Raw genomic sequence first — 27205 nt, 5'->3', positions numbered from 1 at the left:
CATTATTTTTGGCATGGCCCAAATTAATGAAATTGACTATGTAATAGCCACTGGTTAAAAGTGCATGTAATAAAAGTCAATAAAGGCAAAATATGACCACGGTTAAGGGACACTTATTCCAAGCTGAATGTTGGGCAAAAATATCCTAGTGGGCATCACTAGATGTTTTTATGGCTAAGGAATTAAAAAGGAAAAAAGTTATTTTAGCACATTTATTATGAAAATAAAGGAAAATAGGAGAAAAGGAAGGTGAAAGGTCACAAATTTCATGTGAGGAGGAAATTGAAGGAAAATAATAGAAAATGAAAAAAATAGAGGCCTCATTGATAAAAAGGCTTCTGAGGATCAGTTTGTAACCTTTTATCAATTCATTTTTGGAGCTCTCTCATTATTCTCTCTCTCACATGCTTGGACACTTAGAGTTTCCTTGGAGCGTTTTAGCTTTGGACCAAGGAAGGGAAAATAAAGCAAATGAGGACAAGGAAACGAAAGGACAAAAAGGAGAAAGTAAGGAAGAGCAGGATTAAGCAACTTCAACAAGACTACTTGCGGGTAACATATTGCATGTGTGATTTCCTAGCTGGATTTTATATGCATGGATTTGCATGTTGGTATTTGGTTCACTAGTTGTCGGTGGCATGGTATTGTCGGATTATGATAATGGTTTTTAGCCTTGCCTTGCCTTTTTCCGAACAACCGTAGTGTGATGGGATTGTTTCTCATTTTTGAGCTTTGGATTTTCCAGATGGTTTGAAATCCAGCGCGAATGTGGTCTCAGGAAAATTCCCAATGGCCTAGGAATCCCTTAACCGGTTTTAGCAGGATACGCAGTAAAGCTTGAGGGTGGAGTCTCAGTTTAAGGCCTAGTGATTTGGTGTTGATTGCTGTAAATCCTGAGAGACAAGGAGACATAAAATTCCTCAAGTATAGTGATTGAGTCTCAAGGCATTCCAAGCTCGGTTTGGTTTTGTGATCTTGATGATGGTTTTCATGAGATCACGGTTTGGTGAGGACGAAGGTGGTTTAACCTCCGGATTACCTTGGTTGTTTCTGGATTGGTTTATCCATGAGATCCCACATTTATGCTTGGAATATGGCACGAGGGTGACTAGATGAAACAAAGATTTGGTTCAACTATGTGTATGGTCTAGTGGTACGTGGAAGTCCCAAACCTGGTTGGATCTTGCCTATGTTTAATAAAAGCTAAGTTCTCTTACTTTTATACTTGTTATTATGTGGCCTTAATGGTTGTTATCTCATTGTTATTTACATGGTTTAATGCTGATTATAAGAATGGTTATGTGACTGGTTATAGTCATGGTTATTTCATTTATTTGCTTGTAACTAAAAGGATAATGGATGTAAGACCTAATTAACGTCAAAACAGTTAAGGGAAGAGGGCAGTGATCCTTCTTGTCAAGTCTCATATGAGTTATCAGTAATTTATGCTCTATATTGTATTCTTGTCCTCTAGATTTCATTGATGCTAAGTGTTTGACAGAATGTCAGTCCCGGTTGGGGATGGTCAGGCCTAGTCCTAGAGCCAATTTTTTGGCTTGTAAGTCTTGTTGTCATGTAAATTATGGATTCTGAAAGTTACAAGGGTTTCTGGGCAGTGACCTGGATTCTAGGCTTGAAAAGTGGCACAAATCCTAGAGTTGCAGGAACATGTATGAGGAGAAAAGTCCCCAGACGCACCCATGCCTTGTTGTGGGAGCGACTGGAGCCTCCCAGATGCACCCTTGTCCATATCAAGGGAGCGTCTAGGGGTTTAATGGTCTAAAACTTAGTGGGACCCAGGGACTAGTCATGGGGATGACTGGGAAGGCTTCTAGGAGTCCTGTAGCAGGTATAGAAGGTATGTGTTGTGGTTTCCATCGATTCCACTTCCTTAAGGTCACCTAGGAGGTCAAGTCTTGTCATAGTAGCCCCTCATCTCATGTTTACCCCGGTAAGCCAGTGAAAGTGGGTAGATATGAGGGGAGGTGTTATTACAGAATCTACATATTTGGCCCTTTGAGTCATGTATAGTTCCTCCTACCCCTGCTCTGCCAAGGTTCTCTTTCGATTCCTCGTTAAAATTCATCTTGAGAAATCCTTTTGTGGGGGGGGGGGGGGGGGGCACCCAGATCGCTGAGTCCAGCTGGATTTGACGATCTATGGATCAATGCACTTGCATACTCAGGTATTCCAGCTATAGATACCTTAAAACTCTTACTTCCTGAGGATATGGTTGATCCTTGGAAGGTTTGGGCCCTCTACTAATTATCATTTCCTTTAACCGACACCTAATTTCTTCCACCAAATGGTCTATAGGGAGCTTCTTACCATGAAATATTGGTCTGTTTCGTTCCTTCCACATTGACCAGAGGATGAAGCCCATTATGAGGTCCCAAGTGAGGTTCACCACCTCATTTTTTATATGAGACAATTTCCATTTACTTATCATTTCCTATATATTATCCCTGAATCGATCTATTTGACTAAAGATAAAGGCCATCTAATCCCATAATACTTTCATGTAGTTACAGGTATTTAAAATATGATTTAGATTTTCCTTTGCATTTTCACAAAGACTACACCACGAGGCTCCAAGATATCCTCTCTTAGGCATATTATCCCAGGTTATAACTTTCTGGTGCAATACAAGACATGTGAAAATTTTAATTTTTGGCCAATGTGCTAATGCCCACAATTTTTGCCAATCTGGGTCATATGTCGTAGTTCAACCATCACTAAGATATAATTTCTCTTCCTGAATATGAATTCTCCTGCTTTCCCCCCCATATTAATTGATCATGCTCCTCATTAAATAAGATCTTTCTCTTACTTAATTCATCTGCTAACCCTTGAACCACTTGGTCGTTTTGGTTTAGCTCTTGAAATATGGTTAAGTTCCACCTTCTCCACTTATTTCTTTCTATCCCCTATTCCCAAAACTGATGAACTTCTCTGTGGCCCTGATTCTTTGTAAATAATTGGATGGTGTTCCGTTCATCCCTGTTTAACCTAGGTTTTTGTTTCCATGCATCATCCCAAAACATGGTTGCCCTTCCATTTTTGATCTCCCATAAAAAATATTGTTGTATTGTTTCTATATTACTCTAGGCCAAATTCCATGTTGTCGACAATTGAATTGAGCTCGACAAGCGGACAAGGTCCTTTTTGGAGTAGTTAGGAGCATAATTTACTTTCCAGATATTTTCCCATGGTGTCGACCCCACCTTTAGCCACCTCCATGATAGTTTTTCCCCACTCACTTTGTTGATTATCTCTAGATCCTGAAGACCGAGGCCTCCCATGTCTTTTAGTTCACAAATTGTGTTCCAGGCCACCAAATACCATTTCCTTTTCTCCTATGCTCGGTGTCAAAGAAAATTTCTCTAAATTTCTCTAATCTCTTGCAGAACCCATTTAGGAGCTGGGAGGATAGATAGCATGTAACCCAAAATTGCTTATAGAATGACTTTGGTCAATACAAGGTGACCAACCAGGTTGACAACTCTGATGGTCCATCATTTTAGCTTATCCTCTAAGCTTGAGATAACCTTTTCCCAGTTAGATTTCTTCCATGCCTGAACCGTTAGAGAGATCCCAAGATATATGGATAGGAGAGTTTTCCTTTGGAGTCCTAAGATAATAGTAAAATTTCTATGTAGGGAATATGCATATTAAAGAAAAAGATCATGGATTTGGAATGGATTATTTCCATACCTAAAGCTGATGCAAAGGTGTCCAGGGTGAATTTAAAAGAGCAAGGCTCCTTCACTGTGGGGATACCAGGAAACATGGTATCATAAAAAAACTTGATGCATTGTAGCCTGACCTCCTTCATGTACTTGGAGGCCTCATATTTCTCCCTCCCTATTAGCTACAAAGATTGACCGCCCTAGGCCTTCCATCATTATAATAAACATGAATGGTGACATAGGATCACCTTGTATGATTTCCCTAGAAGGGAAGAAAGGTTTTTCCGGAGCCCCATTTAACAATATTGAGAAACTAGGGAATGAGACCAAGGAAATTATATAAGTGATCCATTGATCATTGAATCCAAAAACCCCTAACACTGCCTCCATATATTTCCAACTGATCTTGTCATACATCGTTGAAAGATCCAACTGTAATATCGTTCTTGCCCTCCTCTGGCTCTTCAAAGAGTGGGAACTCTCATGGACATGTATCACATTATCTAGGATCTGCTTGCCCTCCACGAACGTAAATTGTTCTTTTAAGATCATAGGAGAAAGTACAGTTTTCATCCTATTGGATGCCACTTTTGATATGATCTTATAAAACACATTACATAGAACTATCGGCCTAAATTTCTTAGGGGCACTTGCCTTTTCCTCCTTCGGTATAAGAGTCATAAATGTAGATTTTAGGGCCTTCAAGATTGTAGCAGAATTCTAGGAATCCGCTACCACCTCAAATACATTAGTCTTGACTATTTCCCAACATGCTTTGAAGAAGTCAATTGTAAAACCATCCGGACCTAGGGCTTTACCATTTGGCATCTCATTTATTGCATGTGCCACCTATTCCATGGAGATGAGCTTATTTAAATTCTTGTTATGTTTCTCCGTTATCAACTTTGGAATGTGCTTGACTATATTCTGGATGTTTTTCATCCTATCTATCTTAGGTTCCTCTGCAATCATTTGGAAATGCTGAACCTGTACCTGTTCAATATCCTGATGCACTTCATAGTATATCCCTCTATCATCCTTAACACTAGTGATTCAATTGGAGTTTCTATGCTCAATTGTTGATCAATGAAAGAATTTAGTGTTCTTTTCTCCTTCCTTGATCCATAGAAATCAAGATTTTTTCCTGCATAAAATATCATGTATGCACCTTTCCTCCCATAGATTCAGAAGCTCTATCTCCTCTCTTATACTTTCCTCCAAATAGCCTTCCTCCATTAGTACTCTTTGTAATTCTTCCATCTTCAGTTCCAAGTTTCTTTTTTCTTGAAAGATGTTACCAAATCCCATATTATTCCATTGCTTTAATTTATATTTAATATATCTTAACCGAGCCTGCAATATATACATGTTAGAGCCCCTCCCAGACCCTCCCACCATTTTTTGATATTTTCCATAAAAGAGGGATGATCTATCCAGAATGCCTCAAATCTAAATGGTCTATTTTTAGGGGTACCTAACATAACAATCATTAATATCACCAACCAATGATCTGAACCTCCATAGGGGAGGAGATTGGCTTCCATATCTAGCCCTCTCATCAGCAAATCCTCTGAAATTAAGAATCTATCTAACCTTGACGCAACTTGATGTTCCCCTCTGCGTTTATTACTCCAGGTGAAGCTTCCATTGGTTGTTTCCATATCAATTAGATTAGCTTCATCAATGAACTTTTTAAAGGATTCAGAATCTCTTTCTATGTGCCTTTGGCCTCCCTTATTTTCTGATAGGGAGGTTATCATATTGAAGTATCCCCCTAAAATCCAGGGGAGGTGGAATTTTCTATTTCTAATCTCCTTAAGATCTTGAAGAAAACTGAGCTTCTCCTCTATCCTTTGAGGGTCGTAAACATTCGTGAACACTAGCGACTTCAGGATCCCTATGACCTACATTTCTAGCGATAAGTAAGATCTAGTGGCTTTTGCATCAATTAGATTCAGGGGCTGAGGGTTCCACCAAGTCACCAAAACACCTGCAGAAACTTGCATTGTTACCTCCAAGAAAGTAAATCCCCTTCCTAATTTCCTACTTACCCGCATAATCCTATCTCTTGAACATTTCATTTCTTGAAGAAAAACAAGATCTGAATATTTCGTTTTTATCTTTTTTCTTAAATGTTTCTGAGGCTATTTATGCCTCTTGCATTCCATGTTATAACATTCATTTTTTAACTATAGAGATTGGGTTGCGAACTTAGTGCTCTCATCTTACCTGAATTGATAAATATTGCTCCCAGCTCCTGGAGAGATACGATGTTTAACTTCCTCCCTCTTTTCCATTGGATATGTCGTGGTGTTGATACTATTTGAGATCCCATCGCCTTAACTCCCATCTCCCCTATGTCTGCATGTGGGTGTTTCTGGCCTCGTAATTTAGCCTCTTCTCTCATTAGGTATAGGTATTGGATCCTATCCATTTTCTCTGCTGGGATGGCCTCTAATTCTTATTTTTGGACTTGTTCCACCATAGTTTGAAGGTCAATCCCTTCACTTTCCACTATTTCCTATAGATATGGGTCCTCTATACCTACTTCACTTGGGGTCATCTCAACATCTCCTTCGAAGTCTTTAGACAAATCTAGTATGTCCAATTTTTTCACAACATCTTCTGATGACTGCATTATTTATTCCTCCTTACCCTTTGCATGCTCCTCAATTTTATCCTCTTCATTCCTATCAGTCTTTGGATTTTCTTTCGACAAGACTCCAAAACTATTCTTTTGTTGTTGTCTTTGGTTAGCATGCCCCCTTGTGTTTGGTCTTACAAAACCTTCAACATCCTTTTTTTCTTGATCTTTCCCTTGTTCCTCAATTTTATTTAGAGGGAATTCTTGGATCACGTGTCCATGTTCATGACAATGTATGCACCTGAAGGGAATCTACTCGTAATCTATCGATTGTAACCATATTTCATCCCTGAATTCGAGTTTGATTGCTTCAAGAAGTTTGTCTGAAACATCCATTTCCATATAGATACAATGTACATATTCCATGTAGCGTCACATCTAATATCTTAACAAAATTTCCCAGCTTGTCTCCTATGAGCTTTATGGTTGAAGGTAGCTAGTAGTATAGGGGTAATGAGTACAGACTGACCCAAGGAAGAACTCTGGTAAAAGTCTCCTTTTATGGAGTAAAGTTTTCTATCAACGAGTCCATGTATAGACATGCTGATGCAAAGAAATAGCGGATGCCATCAAAGATGTAACCTCTATCCTCCATATTCGCAAAGACCACAATAAAAAACCCTTTAGGCCCCAGATGCAACTTAATCTCCCCTTTCGATTTCTAGTGATGTTTGATCTAGTTACATAATGCTTTTTCTATGGGCTAGAGGCCCATAAACTTATAGGTAATAGCATATGATCACATGCGGTCCCTAAGGGTCGGAGTCTCGAGATATGTTATTAATAAATTAGGGATTACCGCCATTTTGGGCTTACATGACCCATTCCCAGTGGTCCCTTTTGAATTTTTCTACTCATCTGCTTGATTCCTTGCAGTACTTCTATCCTTTTCTCTTCTATGACCATTCCTGCCCTGAGTACCTTCTCGAACCACTCCTTAGCTATTACCTGATGCACTGTCAGCTGAAAACTTAAAACCCGCCTTGGATCCCTTCCCTTTGTCTGTTACCACATTATTATAGGAGGGATCCCCGCTCCCTCCCCCTCTGAACACCATTCGATTCAAATGCTATCTACTCATGAACAAAAACCCTCGCTGTCATTCGCTCCATGACGAGTCAATTCTAGATTTGCAACAATATTATTAATATAGTTATAATTGTTTTGATTTCCAACTATATTATTAATCTATATCTAATAGTTTAAGTATAAATTTTTAATGATTATATTTTCAATTATACTATTTTTACAATTTAATCATTTGCACACTTTGCTAGCTTTATATAATTATAATTATACTACTACCCAACCAACTTTGTAAGGTAATACCATTACTTACTCAACTATATGTTATTCAACAAACTAACTGATATAATGTAAATGTTACTTTGTAAAATTAAATGAGATCATGCCCATGGGGAATTTTTTGATTGCTAACAATTTGGGATTACGAGATGACATAGACCTACCTTTTTTTTGCTTGATTTGATCATTGTTACACTGCTTTTTCTTTTTATTTCATCGATGTTTTTTGTTTTTATATCAGGAGTGTTTATTTCCAATGTCCCCATCATTAGAACATTTTAAATTACTTGTTCTTATTAGTCCTTACCGAGGCAGGACTCTAGTAGTTAGTTTTCCTGTTGACCACTAATAGTTTGGCATTAACCATGAGAAGTTATAATGTTCATCTTTATAAATGATTAAAGTATCTTTTATTTTAACTTAAAAATATTTTGTTAGCATTTCAATCACTTAAAAATTTGTATGCCTTATTTTAGGTTCTTGACATCTATACCATGTTTCCTATGAAATTAGCTCACCCTGAGAACCTGACAGTTTTCACAGGGATTACCAATTTTCACAGGATCTTGTAATCTAATTAAACAAATTGATAAAAATTAATACATATATGAGCGTATATTATTAACTTTACAGTTATAGTCTCTAGAGATTTGAACCCATTCGTACCAATGGTCGTTATTTCTTTAATGTAACTAAAAGCCTATTTATTTCATGTTAATCATGAGGCCAATGGCTTTAATCGATGCTCTGAGATAAAGGATGGGGTCTTTCTTTTGGGGTTTCTTTTGCTCAGAGCTCTCGCTGTGCGCCTTAGTTTTCTCTGCAGACAAATCCATGATGGGGATAAAGGAGTATGAGGAGCAACCTATGACAACGGGTATATAATAAATATTCCAACATTCCATGATTAAGATCTCAAAAAAAATATCAACACATGTTGGACAACCTCAAGGAGGATTGAGATTTTAAGTCCGTAAATTAATCACATCTTATTACTTCATCTGTAATTTATTTTTACCATTTTGTTTTTGGTTAAGCGAAAAAGGAAGTAATAAAAATAATGATGGCGAATCGCGATGGCCTCATTATGATGTGACGTGATTTGGGGACTATGTACAAGTATCCCTCTTGTCCCTCACATGCACCAAATTAAATGAAGTCACAATTATTTTCTTTATAACACAACAAAATCTCACATGCCTATGTATATCTCTATGTTTTCACTAGAATTTGCAATAAAATTTTGATTTATGGACATTTCAGAATTTGCTGATCTGCTTACTATATGGAAGAACATTTAAGATGTGGGCTAAGGGCGACCTCGATTTCCGCTTTCCAATGAATATATTTGAGGTGCATGGTGGCTACGTTGCGCTGTCAAATGCGTGACTAACGTTACGCCTCAAAGTCGTGCTGTGAAATTGGTTGTAGATCTATCGTTGTCCGTGATGAAGAGGGGTCTAACTTTCAAAGAGCATGGAGTTGGGCCATAATTAACAAATACCTTCGTAGGTTCAAAAAATCCCGTTGCCAATGGCGGATAAAGAAACACAAAAGGAATTTTCACTGAAAATCAAGATCGGTGTATGCCAAAACTAAACCTTGCAAACTTAATAGTGACAAAGAGTTCTTATAGCCTCCACATTAGAGGAAATTTCAGCCTAAAAGTGCCCATGAAATTTTCATGTACAAAATATGTAACCAATCAAAATCATTTAAATTTAAAAAGAGGTATATGTAAATATTTTGGAGGGAAAATAAAAAACTACTTTTTTTAATTGTATTTTTGGATTATCTCCTTATAGGTTTACTCAAATTTCAAGTGTAGACACTCGTTGGATGCATAATTAAATTCCACATCCAACGAGTACCCATTATGCATACTTATGAGAAGGTCCACATTGATGAAAATTGAAGATACATTAAAAGAACACGTTCAACACGCTTTTTAATGTATCTTCGATTTTTATCGATGTGGGTCTTCTTAGAAGTATGCATAATGGGTACTCGCTGGATGTGGAATTTAATTCTCCATCTAATGAGTGTCTACACTTGAAATTTGAGTAAACCTATAAGGAGACAAAAAAATATAAATATTTTTTTTCTTCTTTTCCCTCCAAAATTCATAACTCTTATTTTATTCTTTTAACTCTGATTTTATCATTTTTCCTTAGGAGGCCACTTTTAGGCTAAAATTTCCTCTAATGACCGCTATATCATTGCAACGATAAAGCAGAAGACATTGTGGCTTCCCATATGGAATCCCCGAGGGCACTTATACCTGGAAGCCATGGACTGGATGCGCTTCTACAACTTGATGTATGTAACTTCACACAGGAAGACAAACTATCAATATTTCAATTTTCCTTTGCAATTTTGGATTCTATATACATGTACCTGTGAAGAGTTGGATTTTTGGTGTTTTAGTCCCCAAAATAATTTTCGTAGTGTTTGTATGTGCCCTGCTATCTGTATATCAAAATTCTCAGTACAATTGAGATTTTTAAATCTCTAATTTCTTTAAGTTGCACCATGTTTCCTTCATTTTAACTTTATTGAGAATATTGGGACTCCATGGATTGATTGTCCAGTCTATCTAATATATAACATTCCCAGTTAGGAATGGAATAACGAGGTTTTGTTGGATCTTTGGCCGAATTTGTTAGTCTTCTCCTTGATCAAAGGTATCTACATATTACATATTATAACAAATTCATCTTAAATAAACTTTTCATGTTACTTTTTTTTTAATAATCATATAATTTTACTTTTCAATAAATTTTATAAACATAATTAAGATTTTTTTTTTTTTTTAGGTGTAAGCTTCGTAGATCCCTTTTTCTATTAATATTTCATAAAAGTAAGTTTGATTTCAACAAAACTACAGGTGGCCTCAACCTGCCCGCAGGAAGTCAGGTCTGTTGGACACCTGTCTGCATCGAACACTGTCCAAAATTTAAAAAGAGTTTTCTAATCATCCACGCTACATTTGGCGACCTTATCATCTATATAATTCTTGCTAAAAAAGTAAATGCTAACCATCATCAAGACAAAAATAAACTAGCTAGGCTGCTTCATTCATTTGAAGAATCAATTGGGGCTGGGGCTTTCACGCTTGATCTTAGAACTTCACTTCACATAATGTTCTGGAGACTCTGTTCGATCCTATTCAGATAGAGGTTGTTGTGGTACAACTGCTTTTGGACAGATTATATCTCGCTCTACAGGTCCTTCAGACTTGGCTCATCTGGTCTATCCTCCTCCCAGTCTTCTCTTTCCTTATAGGTTGTCATAGCATGGGCTAGGATGTTTTTCATGACCCAATACCGCTGGATAGTCTGGCGAAACAAAGTTTGATGATCTATGGTATTACCTGGATCTTTGACGATTGTCTCCCATTCCTCTACTTGGATCTCTTTATTTTTGATGTTTGTGTTTAGTTATCTTTCCCATTTAGAGATAACGGATTTCACCTGAGTCAGGGTTCCTACGTAGTACGCGTTGATAAGGTTCTGCATACTCTCCTTCCCTGTTTTCCTTCGTCTTTTGCTCAGTCCTCTGCTTGTAGTCGGTTCCAAGCCTTTAATCTTTTTTTTCATCTTTCTTGGTCTTCTGTTTCCTTTCCTTCCCTGTTGGTTGGCTTCCTTCGCCATCCAATTATTTTTTCTAATTTTTATTTTCCTATCCAAGTGGCTCGCCTGGACCGGGGCTGGGTGCTCACTGGCGTGGTTCAAGCGCCGAGTCGTCAGAGTCCTCTGCACCCTGATTTTTAAGCTACCTATGATAGAAACCAGAAATAAAGCATTATGAACTGTCATCAAATTTACCATAGTGAACTCATAATATTTTGTGCTCTGTAAGTTGGTCTTGAAATTGACATCATTCCTTAAGTTCTTGTTTTGATACTCACCCTAAGAATTGGCCTCGATCCTTTCAGGATTCCCCACATACTTCCCCCAATTTGGATGAAACTTCTCAGGAGCAAGCGCTTTCATCCGCTCTGTGCCCTCAAGACTATTTTGACCCCCATCTACACCCAGGTTCCACACGCTCCCCTCAAGGTTTCAAAGGATAGTAACAACACCATCTTCCAGGGTTCTTCCCATGAGAAATTTGATAGTCCCTCTGTCTAAATCCTGCAAGACTACTCTGCACCTCCAACATACTTTTATCTCGACCATGCCACCTAGTTTCCCAGGTTTCTTTCTTCCTTGGGTTTTGCCACCCCAGAGGCAAGACATTGCTTCTCACTTTCCCACTAGACTATAATTCTATCCCTGGGCCACGAAAGTCCTACCCTTCGCCATTGGGTCCCCTCAAAGGAGCTGATCAAAAGCCCAATTTGGGCGTTCTCCCTTCCCTAGTTTCATGCCCAGTTACTACAACTTCTTCTGCCAGACTTTTCCAGGTCATGAATCAACTCTGTATTGAGGAAATGCAGCCTTGCCAATGGGCCGAGGGAGGCACCAAGGTCAGATAATACTTCTAGCCTTCCGCAATTATTCGTGAAACCTTCATTCTCAATCCACATACCCATCCTTAGTTGCTTAAAGATTTTTTTCCTGCAAACGCAATTGAAATCACTTAGGATGACCCTGCTGGCATAAATTCGGCTCAACCTTCTTCTTTTGCCCCAAAAACCATCTACCTCGAGGTTAAACTCAGAAGTAGCAACCCCCCCAGATGGAGAACTAGAAAATCCCACCCTAGGTTGACAGGCCAATTACCCAGGAATACCGGGAGGCCTCAGCTTTTAAATCAATGGGGAACACCATTAAAATTATCTAGTGTGCTTCTTCCAGATTCATTACAGTGCCTATTTCTAACTGAAGTCTTTGCAGGAGCCAATTCATATTTTCCAAACCAATGCAAGTGAAGGCAAGGAGCACATACCAGGTTTTGTAGTCGAAAGTCGAACACTGCTCGATGTCCCGCAACACTTGGCTCTTACCACCTTCAGCTGCACGTCCTGCCTTTTCTTTCTGCATGCAAATGCTTCTCATCCTTGCCTTCTTTAAATTTTGTTTTCTCGTCCACCTATTCGACATCCCTTCCAAGAAATCTGCCACGTGATTAGCTCCGTTGTTAGCCGCCCTTCCTCTAGTGTGAGGGTCTCGGGATGAGGTTCCACTAACCTTCCCAAAAATGCCGATCATTAATCCTTTCTTATTGCCAGTTTCTCTTGCCATGAGTTGCTTGCTTCTCCCTTATGACTCGCTGACTTTCGTGCTAACTGTCCTTGCCTTCATCCCTCTACCCGCCATGCCATCTGGCTAGCTGCTCTTGCCTCTGCCTGCTTCGATCACTGTCCCTGCCCTGTGTTGCCCGTTACTCCACTTCCATTTGCCAGCTCCTGTGGCCCCTGACCAGCCTCTCCTCCCTTTTCCCGCCGTGCCATCTGGCCAGCTTCTTCGTCCTCGACCTGCCATGACCTCTGATTGTCCTCTCTCCCCTCTATCCTGCAAGGTCCGTTGCACCCCGATCGGGGGTTTTCTCCTTTTTCCTTATCTGTTCTCAGGATTTCCTCTAGACTGATCATGCCTCCCATTTGACTTAACTCGTCACCCCTTATATCAAGGTTTCTGCCTGCCTGTCCACATCCCCAGTTGGCTAAGTTGTTTGCTGCCATGTTCCCCGATCTGCGGACATGCATCGGGACAATGTAGTCTATCCTTTGTATTAGATTTCCTATTTCCTGTACCAACCGTGCTGTCCTCCAACTTTGGCTTATTTTCTCCCATCTAGTTCCTTGTTGGAGTTTTTTTACCATTTCTATTGCCAATTTCGAGTCTCCTTCCACCTCTATTCTCTGAAACCTTTCTCTCCTTGCAATTTCTAGCCCCCGCTTTAACGCATAGAGCTCAGCTTCATTATTGCTCGCTATACCACAATCCATGGCATACAGGCGGATGGTATTGCCTTGGAAATATCAGAACACCCCTCTGGAGCCTGCCTCCCCCTGGTTCCCTTTCACTGCTCTGTCAAAATTTAGTTTGATGAAATCTTCCTAAGGGAACACGAAGATGTTTGGGGAATTGCTAGGAGGAGGTTTCTATTTCCATGAGTTATTATTCAGCATGCTAGGATTTAGGCTTAATCTTGCCAGTATACAACCTTCCTAAGGGTTGGTTTCCCAATCATCTAGGTACCAGTTCTCTGCTAAGATCATTTCTCTGATATTTTGGACTATCATTCCCCATAATTCTACTATTGTTCTCTTTCCCCTTTGAAAATTCTTCTATTTCTTTGCTTCCACACCGCCCATAGTAGGAATCCAAGGGATATATGCGAGGCTCGGTTTAGAATGGGATTCTAGTAAGGTTTCCTTCTCCATTTTTCCATTGTTAAATTTGTGTTTGTTTGATCCCTATCTCTAAGGCCGAATAATTGTTCATGATATTGCCATAGAACCTCACTGTAACTGCAGGCGTTTAGTAGATGTTCCATTGATTCTGATTGTCTTTCACATGTACAACATGTCGACGGTCCATGCATCCCCCTTATTTGAAGTTGGTCCCATATGAGTGCTCTCCCATGCCGGACTATCCACAAGAAGAAAGCTATTTTTGACCATAGTTTATCCTTTCAGATTCGATCCGATATCCTTCGTGGATGGTAAACATCCCTTTTATTATGTATCCCCATCTTATTATATCTGGTCCTTTTGATATCGCTATTTTTCTGGAATCCATCTCCTTCTCATAGGTTGCCCACTAAATAGATTCTAGAGCATCTGGCCAATCTTGTTTATGTTTCCATTTTATCCAATGTTCCCCTGTGTCCAATTCCCAATGATTTTTCACCATCTGATTTGCAGGGTTGTTGGTAAATTGGCATATTTCTGCCAGGTCTGGCCTACTATGTAATTTCTCTCTCTGCTTCCACGCCTCTTTCCAGAATCTGGCTTTGTCTCCTCCCCTTATTTCCCAGAAACTATGAGTTCTTATCAGTTCTCTATTTTCTGATGCTAGATTCCATATGGACGACCCTTTTATGTTTTCTTGGACTCTTAGCCTTCCTTCTGTCAATCATGGCATTCCATATTTTCTCCCCCATATTTCTTTCCATAGGTTTGTTCCTCCCTGAATCCATCTCCACCATAGCTTGGCTCCCATGACCTGGTTTAGAATATAGGGGTCTCTGAGTCCCAACCCTCCTACTTTGATTGGTTTGCTAAGCCAATGCCAAGATAACAGTGCCCATTTTTTATCTGTGTTTGGCCCCTACCACATAAATTTCTTAAAGATGTCAATCATCCCTTGACACACTGTTTTAGGGACAACTTGACTAGATAATTGGTATATCGGGATTGACTGAAGCACTGCTTTCAACAATATTACTCTACTTGCCATGTTCAGAGTCCTGAAAGTCCAGTTCTGCAGTCTCCCTTGGATTTTCACCAAAAGAGTCTTCCAGTTTGCCACTCTGATTGGGTGAAGACTTAGCAGGATCCCTAAGTATTTTGAGGGTAGATTACCTATGTGGAAGCCCATGATTCTTGCTAGAAAAGCTTGGGATTGGGTTGTTGTATTGAAAAAAAAGATGTCTGACTTATCTTTATTAATCTTCGTCCTTGAGGCACTCATGAAATCGTTTAAGATTTCCATCAGGGCTCTAGCTTCCTTGAGGGTTTCTTGCCCAAACATCATTATGTCATCGACAAACTATTGATGTGTTAACGGTAGATCATTACCCCACATTCGAAGACCTGTAAATTGATCGTCTTGCACTTTTTCTTTTACATATCTTCCTAATCCTTCAGTAGCCAATATGAATAAGAACAGGGATGTTGGATTGCCTTGTCTTGGCCCCCTTGTTGCGTTAAAAACCTATGTCATGGCTCCATTGAGAAGGATAGAGAACATAGGGGTCGAGATCATCAAATAGATCCAGTTTATCCATCTGGGATCAAAGCCGAACGCTTTTAGGATTCCTTGTAGGTAATTCCAGCTCAGGCGATCATAAGCTTTTGATAGATCTAGTTTTATCATCATGCCTTTAGCTTTTTGACTTTTCAGGGAATGGATCACCTCTTGAGCCGTAACTATTCCATCCACAATTTGCCTCCCTTTGAAGAAATCAGTCTTCTATTGAGAGATTAATCCAGGTAGGATAGGTTTGAGGTGGTTTACCATGATTGTGGCCATAATTTTATATATTACATTGCAGAGAGCTATTGGTCTAAATCCTTGAGGTTCTTCTGAGTGGTCTGTTTTGGGGATAAGAGCTAGGAAGGTGGAGTTCAGGGCTGGATGCATTCTTTTATTGGGTCGTGACTCCTCCACTACTTCCATGATATCTTCTCCTATGATCAGCCAAGTTGCTTGGAAGAACTCTGTTGTAAACCCATCCAGGCCCGGAGCTTTTTTCTTCGCTAGGCCTTTGATAACATCTTCCACCTCAGACTTAGTGATTTCCCTTAGTAGGGCCAGGTTCTGATCCCTACTCACCAATTGAGGAATATGCTGAGTTATTCTGTTTATATTCTCTGTCCTGTCTATATTAGGTTATGTCAATAAATTTTGGAAGTGTTGGACCAGTAGGTTCTCCATATCTTCCTTTTGAGTGAGGTGATTTCCTTCCTGGTCCACTAGGGAGAAGATCCTATTATGCTGATAATGTTGAATCATCGCTTTGTGAAAAAATCTAGTGTTCCTTTCCCCTTTCTCAGCCACTGAATTCTTGATTTTTGTTTCCACAGGATCTCTTCCTACTGCCTCCTTTCCTCCAATCTATTTAGCAGTTGTCCTTCTTCCTCCACTAGGGTTTCAGTTCTTCAATCATTTATTATCTATTGTTGCACCTTTCTCATCTTTTCCTATAGCAGTTCCTATTCCTGTTGGATATTACCAAACTCTTCCTTGTTCCATTTTTTTGATTTTGTCTTTGAGTTCTTTAAGACGGATTTGGAATGTATGCATTAGGTTTCTTCCTTCTTTCTCACTTTCTTTCCACCATTCCTTTAATTTTCCAAGGAAGGTCAGATCTCTTAACCAAAATGCTTCAAACCTGAAGGGTCTCTTGGTTTGCCCTTGTTTCATATCCATTTCTAGTGTAATTGGCAAATGGTCCGATCCCATGCATGGAAAGATGGATGCCTCGTAGTATACATCTTTGTTGATTAAGTTTTCAATTGCCAAGAATCTGTTTAGGCAAGACACTATTTTCCTGTTTCCTCCTCTTCTATTGTTCCACGTGTACATTCCATTGATTGTTGGGATATCAACCAGCTGTAGCTCTTATTGGATATCCCTAAATTGTTCCATTTCAGGTTCCTCCCTTCTAATTCCTCCTTTTTTCTCCTCTAAAGTTGTTATTAGATTAAATTCCCCTACAATAAACCAAAGCTTTTCATCATACATTTGGATTAGGGTCCTTATGTTTTGTATGAAATTTTCCTTTTCTATTGGAATATGCGGTCCATAGACCGCTGATAGCATGAACCATTCTTTGGTCCCTATGTTTCGGAAACTACCTGTGAGGATTCGTTGCATCCCTAACCAATAATGTGCTTTTACCTCTGCTAGGTTCCAGATTATTACTATGCCTCCTGCACTTCCTTTCACATCCATTTCTACTACCTCATACCTTGGTTTCATCTTCCTTAGAATATCTTCTAGTTTTTCTCTTGTTATCTTGTTTTCTTGGAGAAGCATTATTTGAGGCTTTTCTTTTTTCAATCGATCCATTAAATATCTCTGTTTTCCTCGACTATTTAGGCCTCTTATGTTCCAAGATATTACTATCATTGGGTAACTTTGTTAAGTTGTTGGTAGACTGCTGATAGTGGTACCACCCTGCCAGTGTTTACCAACATCTCTCCCATTATCTGGATTGATTCCTATAAATTTCTCCTTCCTCTTTTCTTTCCTCCTTTTGTTTTGTTTTGAAATTCCTGGGGGTTTTCTTGGTGCATACCCAGTTGCTCTGCAATCTCTACTTGTCTTTGTCCTTGGTTGGCCTTATATTGTTGGAAGGTCTCCTTATACAGTTTCTTTTGGTCCTCTGGGATAAATATTTCGTCTAGGTGCCTCCATTCATTTAACAATTTCTTTAGAACTTCTTCCATGCTTAGCTCCTCCCCCTTGCTTGGGTTGATTATCGTAGTGGTTTCCATCCCTGCCTGTTCATCTTTATCTGTGAGATCTATTTGAGCTTTCCTCTTTGGTGTTGTTTTTGCATGACTTGAACTACTTTCTTTTCCTTTTTCTTGGTAATCCATGAGTTGGGTTTCATTTTCTGTTTCTTCTTCCTCCTGCAGTACCTCATATCTGTTTTTACTACTCGACTGAGATTGGTTGTCTTTTTTTGGGTTTTGGGATCCCTTTGATGGCCTTCTCTTGTTCTTAACCTCTTGGAACCCCTCATTTCCTTCCTGTGGGGGTTTCGGTTGTTTTTCTTTTAGCTCTGGGCCTTCCTGGTTCAATGGGCATTCTTTGAATAAATGGCCATATTCATGGCACCTTCGGCATCAGAACGGGATATGCTCATAGTCCAGGGTTTGTTGCCAGATGTCTTCATGGTATTCTAGCTCTACTGATTCAGGGATGGGCTCTGTTATATTCATATACACGCAGATTCTAGCATAGGAAGTATATCGACCTCTTTTTTTGGTTTCAACTATTTTAACAAATTTTCCTATTGTGTTCCCAATTCCTTCCAATATTTCCGGGTCCCAGAAGTCCATTGGGAGTCCAAAGAGTCTTACCCAGACTGGGGCTGCCAGGAATTTCTCTTTATCGGGGTTGTAACATTCTTCCCAATATCACATGAACATGCCTGCATTATAATGAAAATAGGGACCATTTTCAAATACTCTTTCCTTATCTTGCAGGTTTGAGAAGATTACCGTGAAGAATCCTCTGGCTCCCATCTTGAGTTCGATATGGCCTTTGGGTTGCCATTTCTGTTGTATCCACTTGATCAGATCCTTCTCCATTGGCCACACACCTATGAACTTGCAGATCATCGCATGGTCCTTCATGAAGCTGCGATATCTTTCCAGTTTGTTCATCGGGATTACAAATCTGGGTTTGTACCCATCACATTTACATTAAAGAGGATTGTAAACCAGTCAGGTAGCCTCTGAGGAGAATGAATCCAGCCCTTAAGATCATTGTTAAAGAAGAATTGCAAAAGTTGTTGGATGCAGGATTCATCTACCCCATCTCGGACAACGAATGGGTTTCTCCTCTGGTGCTTGTGCCCAAGAAAAATGGGAAGTGGAGAATCTATGTAGATTATCGAGAACTTAACAAAGCCACCAAGAAGGACCATTTCCCTTTGCCTTTCATAGATCAAGTGCTAGATGGGCTGGCAGGGAAGAAGTTCTTTTCTTTCCTAGATGGGTTCAGCGGGTATAATCAGATCCAAATCAGCCCGGAGGACCAAGATAAGACCACCTTCACTTGTCCATGGGGTACCTTTGCCTACTGGGTCCTTCCCTTTGGGCTATGCAATGCTCCTGCCACTTTCCAGAGAGCAGTACTGAGCATATTTGTTGAGCTGGTTCATGATTCGGTAGAAATCTATATGGATGACTTTACTCCTTATGGGTCCAACTTCCAAGAAGCATTGACTAACCTGGGAAAATTTTTAACCAAGTGTATTGAGATGAACCTGTCCCTCAGTCCTGAAAAATGTGAATTCCTAATGACTGAAGGGACCGTGCTAGGTCATACAATCTCTCAGCAAGGATTACAGGTGGATCCTAACAAAATTGCTATCATCCAAAAGGTTCCACCTCCTCAGAAGGTAAGAGATGTTCGGAGTTTTCTAGGCTTAGCAGGATACTATAGAAGATTCATCAAAGATTTTAGTAAGCTAGCCTCACCATTGTTTGGTCTTTTGGGGAAAGATGTTGAGTTTAAATGGACTGACAACTACCAAGAGGCTCTGGATGAGTTGAAAGATAAGCTGGTAACTGCCCCAATCCTGAGAGGTCCAAACTGGGCCCTACCTTTCCACATCCACACTGATGCCTTGAACAAAGCCATAGGGGCAGGACAAGTTGAAGAGAAGCTACCATATGCCATATACTTTGTCAGCAAAAACCTGTCCAAGGCAGAATTAAACTATATTGTGACCGAGAAAGAGCTCCTAGCTGTAGTCCATTCCCTAAACAAGTTCAGACACTACATCACTGGTTATCAAACATTTGTACACACTGATCATGCTGCGATAAGGTATTTGATGAATAAACCTGATGTGAATGCTCGTATCATTAGATGGTTACTTTTATTGCAACAATTTGACTTAACCATTGTTGACAAGCCAGGAAAGGAAAATGTCGTTGCTGATTTTCTATCTAGATTAGATTTGCTTGTAGGTGAAGAAGGGACGGTGGATGACCAGATGCCAAATGAACACCTATTTGCTATTTCAGTACTCTCTCCATGGTTTGCTGATATAGCAAACAACTTGGTCTCAACATAGTTCCCTCCGCACTTATCCTCAAAAGAGAAGAGAAATTGTGAGGAAAAGTGCCCCCTTTACTTGGATTGGGGAAACTTGTTCAAACTCGGCCCAGATCAGATCCTGAGGCATTGTGTTAGGGAGGAGGAAGTTTTTGACATTCTCCTAACCTGTCACGATGGACCCTATGGAGGCCACTTTGCAGCAAAAAGGACTGCCTTCAAAATTCTATAGGCAGGCTACTATTGGCCCACTCTTCATCAAGATGTCAAAAGATACATCAACCAATGTGACCGATGTCAAAGGATGGGGAAACTGACTCCGAGGGATGAAATGCCCCTCCAACCTCAAGTGACTTTCGAGCCATTTGAGAAGTGGGGCATGGATTTTGTGGGTCCTATCAACCCTCCTTCAAAGCAAAAGTCTTACATCATTGTGTGCACAGACTACTTGACAAAGTGGGCAGAAACAAAGGCAATCAAGGCAGCAACAGAAGAAAAAGTGGCTGAGTTTTTAAGGGAAAATATCTTCTACAAGTTTGGCTACCCAAGGGAATTAGTCACAGATCAAGGAAGTCAGTTCACCTCTAACCTGATTGAAGACTTGCTCGCTCATCACAAGATCAAGCACAGAACTTCCACCCCTTATCACCCGCAAGCAAATGGGCAGGTGGAAGTCACTAATAGGGCTTTAGAAGAAATTTTGACTAAGGTGGTGAGCAGCAGCAGAAAGGATTGGGCAGATCGCTTGGTTGAAGCCACCTGAGCCTATAACACCACTTGGAAAACCACAACAGCTTTCACACCTTATGAGCTGGTCTACGGGAAGAAGGCTCTACTGTCCATAGAGTTCGAGTACAACACATTAAGGTTGGCAGCTCAGCTGGACCTGGATCTCAGCCATGTGCAACAGGAAAGGTTACTATAGCTGAATGGATTAGATGAACAGAGAATGTAGGCCCTCCTCCACTCAGAAGTAGTTCAACTCTAGAGAAAGATATGGCATGACCGGCACCTTAACGAAAAGCAATTTCAGCTAGGAGATTGGGCGCTGTTATATGACTCAAGATACAAGGATTTCAAAGGGAAGCTAAGGACAAGGTGGTTGGGACCATATGCAGTGGAGAAATGCAACGACAATGGTTCAGTCCTTATCAGGACCATCGATGAAGAAGCCATCCCCATGCTCGTCAACGGGCACCGATTGAAAATCTACAGGAAGCCCCTTTCCAAGCAGGAGTTCATTGAAACTCTGGATAAGTCAGTGTTGGTAGTGGAGCAGGGCCTTGTCTCTACTCCACCCACACCTTGATCATCAAAAAAAAAAAGGAAAAAAAAAGAAGAAAAAAAAGAAAAAACAAAAAAGAATAAAAAGATCCTTGGGTGAAAACCTCTTAGAGGCGCCCGGGGCAGACAGTGAGGGTGAAAACCTCCTGGAGGCACCCCAGCTGTCTCACCAAAAAAAAAAAGAGAGAGAAAAAAGAAATAGGCCTAATTTCTGTTGAATAATTGCAGGTTGCAGGGAAGACATTGCAGGTTGGGGGGGGGCGCAAAACAAGGACAGAGGTCAGCACCAGGCTGCAGACATCCCTCATACACACTTCCTCCATGACCACTCCCTTTCCTAGGATTTGATCACATTCAGGCTAAGATTTCACCTTCTATAGGGAGTTCTGGATCTTCTACAGGGAGATCCTGTAGAACCTCTAGACAGGCAAAAATTGATCGTGGAGGGAATCCGAAGGTTGGAATCTGCCTGCTAGGCCTGCAACCACCCCTGTTTACGTCCATCGCCATACATCACCCTGTTTCATCTCTTTACACCTCCATTGCACCCATTCTGTTATTTATTCCTGCACAGTCACAAAAAAACCCCTGTTTTCCTCATACTGGTAGCAAGAACTTTGAGTGACAAATCTAGAAGTGGTGTTTCGCTCTCCCTACCTACCAATCTCCATCTGGACTCCTCATCAGCTGAATCCCTCATCAATAGGATAGCCCTACTTGTTTAGCTTGCATCCTAGGAGGGGAAGCAGCTATAGGACATCCTACAGGAATCCTGTAGCAGCTGATCCCTTTGGAAGACATACTTTGGAGACGAGGACAATCGAAAAATAGAAAAGGAGACATGCAAAGATCTCATCTTGAACATGAAAACATCATCAACAACCAAAACTGAGCAAGACCTGAGCATGCAGCGACAGTGACCCATGGAATGGACTCCAAAACACGTGCATGTAATGTTAATGAATGAAGGAATGGGTTCCAAAACCCGTGCAGGAAGCAGCAACAAACGAAGGAATGGTTCCAAGACCCGAAGTTTGTACAACGTGGCCGTGACCATGCAGGTAAGTGCCTAAACTCATTCGTCACTTGTGTAAACTATATTTTAAAAGCTGCATGCCTATGGAAATGGTTCAGATAGAATGGGATCGGTGGCCAGTGAACTGGCCACCCTCTGCTAGTTACATAGCCTCGTGGGATCTGAACAAGCTCAGTTACATTCAAAATTGCCGATGAGACATGCACCACCAACATGTGTGGAGTGTCCATTCAGGGAGAAATTTTCGATATGGCAATGTGCAGCATAATGGGTTAATAGCAGAGGGAAGGTGATGGCGGCCAGAAACACGCAAAGAAATTATGGCCGTGACATTGGATCAACGGTTCGGTCTGGCCACCTCATCCCCTCACCATGAATTACGCCGCAGTTAAAGATGCTCGGCTGAAACTCACACCACCCTCTATTCATTTGCACTTGCAATGTCCTCGACTGCAGTACGCGTCCTCCGCTTCCAAAAACTGTTAACCAGTCGTCCACCACCGGTTTTTCTACCTGTTTTCGAGAATCTCCCACGTATCGGGCTCGCTCAGAGGCATAGAGATATTCTACAGGAACCGGGGAGTCTTCTACAGGAAGGGTTCTACAAGAAAGCCTGCACAGCTTTCTGGAGCAGAGAAGCCTGGGATTTCTCTTCATCGAATTTGGAGCTCCAACCGAGGTAGGCTCGAAAAACTCTTCTATGCATGGTATGATTTGAAAAGGTGGTGAATTGAATGGTATCAGACTGGGGAACCAGAGAAAAATCTGCCTGGGGATTGGAAGTAAAACATTTGCCTGTGTGTTGCACTGGGTTTCTCAGTTGTTTCTGCATCCAAATTCTCCTCCACGTTCCTATTTTTTTTAAATTCTCCTGTAGGGAAGATATGCAACTGTGGGGGCCAGCCTGTGTATGAAAATTTTGAATTTGTATATCTGTATATGTGCTGGGAAGAAAAATTGAGCTCTGTACTCTGTCTGTAGAAACGAAACTCTTCCTTTCATAAACAGGCAGCCGAGTTCTGGGCAACAACAGTCTTGAAAACCAGGGAATAGCTGCTAATTAATATTGATACCCGAGAAATCCCTTCTTGAGTTCAGGGGGAAAACCATAAACAACATTCCTTTTTCTGATCAAAGAAAAAAGAAAAAAGAGCACTCTCACCATGCTAGGGGGATCATAAGGAAAGAACCCTCGGACCCCAGCAAACTGCATGAGCATCCTGAGGTGGTGGACCTTTTCACCCGAGCCAATTGGATGTCATTTTTTGACAAAATTTGGGGTCATGACAAGGAGATAACAGAGGAATTTTTGATGTCCCTGAGACCTCAATCAAAGACACAGGCCACAGTAAGTTTTAGGGGTTTGACCCTAGAACTTACCCCTGAGCTCATTAGTCGTGTTACTGGTCTGCCATTAGGGCTCCCTTGGAGCAAAGAAGAGAGGTCATTGGGCCAAGTTGCCAAGAAAACATTCTTCCTACCCGAGGAACATCCTGTAGAAGACAAAAACGGGGTTAGGAGAACTAGCTTGCCTCCTCTCTGGAGTGAGGTCAGTTTCCAAATTATGAAGTACATTACATGTGAGGGGAGGTTTAGCATTGTCTATGGATATCATTTCAGGTTGTTGTGTGAACTAAGGCATGGGATTGATTCACCTCCAGCCCAGAAGCTGAGCATTCCCTATTTTCTTCTTCAGTCACTAATTGAATGTGGTACAAAATTGAATGAAGGGATCCCAGATCAGCTGGCCCATCATGGGCTCATCAAGCTATTAGTGGAAGATGCCCTGCACACCTACACTATCCCCATATCTTGGGAAATCTTCTGAAACATGTCCAGGATGATGATATTAGAATCCTGGTCGAAGACATCACCTCATCCCATCAGAGAAAAAGAATGAGTAGAGGAGAAAACACAATGAGAGGTAAGAAAACTAAGAACACAGGAGACATAGCAAGCAAATAGAAACAAGAAAAAGGGGAGAACAAGACATTGAGACTGAGCCTAAAAGAGAAAAAAACAAACAACACACAAGAAACAAAAGAACAAGAGGAATAATAGCAGAGACAAGTAGCAATTGAAAACATTACACGAAAAAAGCATGGCTGCAGCACACACAGAATAAGACAACAAAGAAACAAAAGGAAATACAGGAGAGATCCTGAAATGGCCACAATACAGACAGAAACAATTGACACAGGGACTTCTACGGAAGCAGGAAAAGAACAACAAAGGGGAAATCACCTGAAATTTGGCAAGGGAGGCAGAGCTGTGCTTGCCGCCTTAAAGAACACCTCCAAACAAAAAGGGAAGAGAAAGAGGCAAACCTCATGCACTTTAAAGCAAGAAGGAGCACAGGATCAAAGTGGGCAGACCCCAACTGCAGTCAAAGGAGCCAATTGTCATTGAGGACACAACACCTAAACCAAAAGAAGGGTCTCCTTCAAAGATATCCGTCAGCTATGAACGAGGAAGCCCAAAACCTCCACCTGGAGAGAGAGAATGAAGACAATGGACTCAAAGATAGCTCTACAGGAAGCTGAGAAATCTCTACAGGAAACTGGGCTAAGCTAAAAGAGACCGAGAAATGGAGGAAAAGGTGGCCAAACAATCACAGGAAGAAGAAAAGACAGAGGAAATATTGGAACCAAGCCTTTAGCCCAGCTTGGGCTCATACTGTAATGTTAGAAGCCGGGGAAAATAATTCCCCAGAAATTTGCGGTGCCACTCTTCTTTGCACTAGAAGAAGAAAGAATTAGGACTCACACTTGGATGAGGATTGCCAAGTCCAAGGGTGTGGCAGACATAGGCCACCTGGAAGAACAACTCAAGGAGTTAAGGGGAGAATTGGCCATGGTGAAGCATGTGGAAAGTAGTCAAAGGGCCAAACTACAGGAAGAGAATGAGCTGCTGAAACAACAGCTACGGCTACAGGGAATTCATAAGGAAGACAGGCCCTCCATTCTAGGAGAACAGCAGCAACAGGAAAAGCCTCCAGCAGACAAAGAAACCTCTGATGAACAGCAGAGAGTGGACGGGCTGCAGGCCGAGGTTGAGGCGCTAACAAAATAGCTACAGGAGAAGGAGTCACAGGCAGCAGAGGAAATACAGTCTCTAAAGCAACAGGTACAAGAAAAGGAAGCCCAACTGGCCTGCATGGCCAGCTGGGCAGTAGAGGCCTTGCAGTGTAGGCAACTACAAGGTCATATGCCTTATATCTTAAAGATCAATGGTTGCAGTTCCAGATTAACACCTTGGCCCAAAGGGGCACCATTCCATTTCAAAATTACCATCAATTCATGACTTTGTGTGACAGCAGCTCAGCAGAAGATAAGGCCAAGTTATCGAACTCTATTTACACAACTTGGCCCTTCCAAACATGACTCTTTAGGACCCCAATGCTACATTGGGAGATGTGCAACTTATGGCCATGGCCTCTTGGTTAAATCATGAGGAAAAGAGGGCAGCAGAGATTCAGAATATTATGAACGGAGAGCTAAGTGAACCACTCATGATCAGGGCAGAACCAAAGGATACATCAGCTTTAATATATGCCCATCAGCACCTGGCCAACAACCCTCAGGTTTTACCAGATTACATTGAACGAAAAGCTCAAGCCATTGCTCACTTTGAGGACATGGAAATATTGTTGGGGGATAACTGCATTCATGCTTGCACCAGGAGGTGGAACACACTGCCCCACAGTCTGAAAATAAGAGAATACCACTCCCGAACCAGGATGAGGGAGGCCTTGGCAACGGTACCCCTCTATAAACATTCAATGCAAAATCTGCAAGCCAACTGGATTGGCCTAAAGTTCAGTCCTCCCTTGCTTTTAGGACTACTGGAAGGAGTTAACGAAGAAGAGGAACATAGGCAGTGGGAGGAAGTGGAAAGAAAAGTAGGATTTCATGACCGAGAAGAAGACATCACCTCAGAGGCCTGGGACGTGAGGGAGGCAGTCAAAGCAATCAAGGATGATGAGCTAGATTAGTTGCTCAAAGGATGATCAACCCATTTAGCAGGGGGGTGATGATGAACCCCAAAAATGGGTAACTTATTGGGCTCATTTTGCCTATTGATCTCCATTAATTCACCATTCTTCATATTTTATGTATGCTTTTGAAGTATGTTTATGTTAATTGAATGAATGCGAATAGTCACTTGACCATGAAGGCTAATACGTGTTTGTTGCAGATTTTTGGACAAATTTTGGACAAGGTCAAGCATTTATGGGCCATTTGACAACCAAATACGAGGGGACAAGGCTAAGGATTCGTAGGAAGGGTGTCTCCTCCACTAAATGGCCCCTTCCTCGAGTTCTCCACCATCAGCTCAGAGTTAAGCAACCCCACAAAGTTGATTTCCAAGGGCAGCCGAGCAGCTTTGTGAAGTGGCTGAGTACTTGTAGTTTTGAGCAGCCAAGCCCCTTGAATTAAGGAGGACTACTGGAGGTCCTCGTAGTGCATAAGTAGGAAGGCTTCCAGCCTTCGTATTTTACTTGTTGAACATTTGTATTTTGCACTATAGTGCTGCTTTGTTTCTCAGCCCATTTTGGAGCTTCTGTTGTAACACATTTTAGACATGGTTGTTTTTTGAGTAATGGAAACCAGTTTCATGTTGCATCAGTTCTGAGCTTCTTTTTAGGAGCCTGTAGCTCTTGGGGTTGGGCCCAACCCAAGCGCCAGGGCCTCCTCCGCGTACTGTTATATGTTTTTTTGCTATCTTCATAAAATAATTTCTGCTAGTAGATTATTAGAATCTTGCTTGGTTATCTAGGTCATTTTTGATGATTGAAAAAGATTTTCGTGGTTCAAAGTGATTTGATAGG

This window comes from Pinus tabuliformis, chromosome 2_2 (genome assembly GCF_031772625.1).
Source record: "Pinus tabuliformis cultivar Carrire ecotype Pingquan chromosome 2_2, CPIR1, whole genome shotgun sequence".
Taxonomy (NCBI): Eukaryota; Viridiplantae; Streptophyta; class Pinopsida; order Pinales; family Pinaceae; genus Pinus; species Pinus tabuliformis.
Note: the sequence above shows the minus strand (reverse complement) of the source record.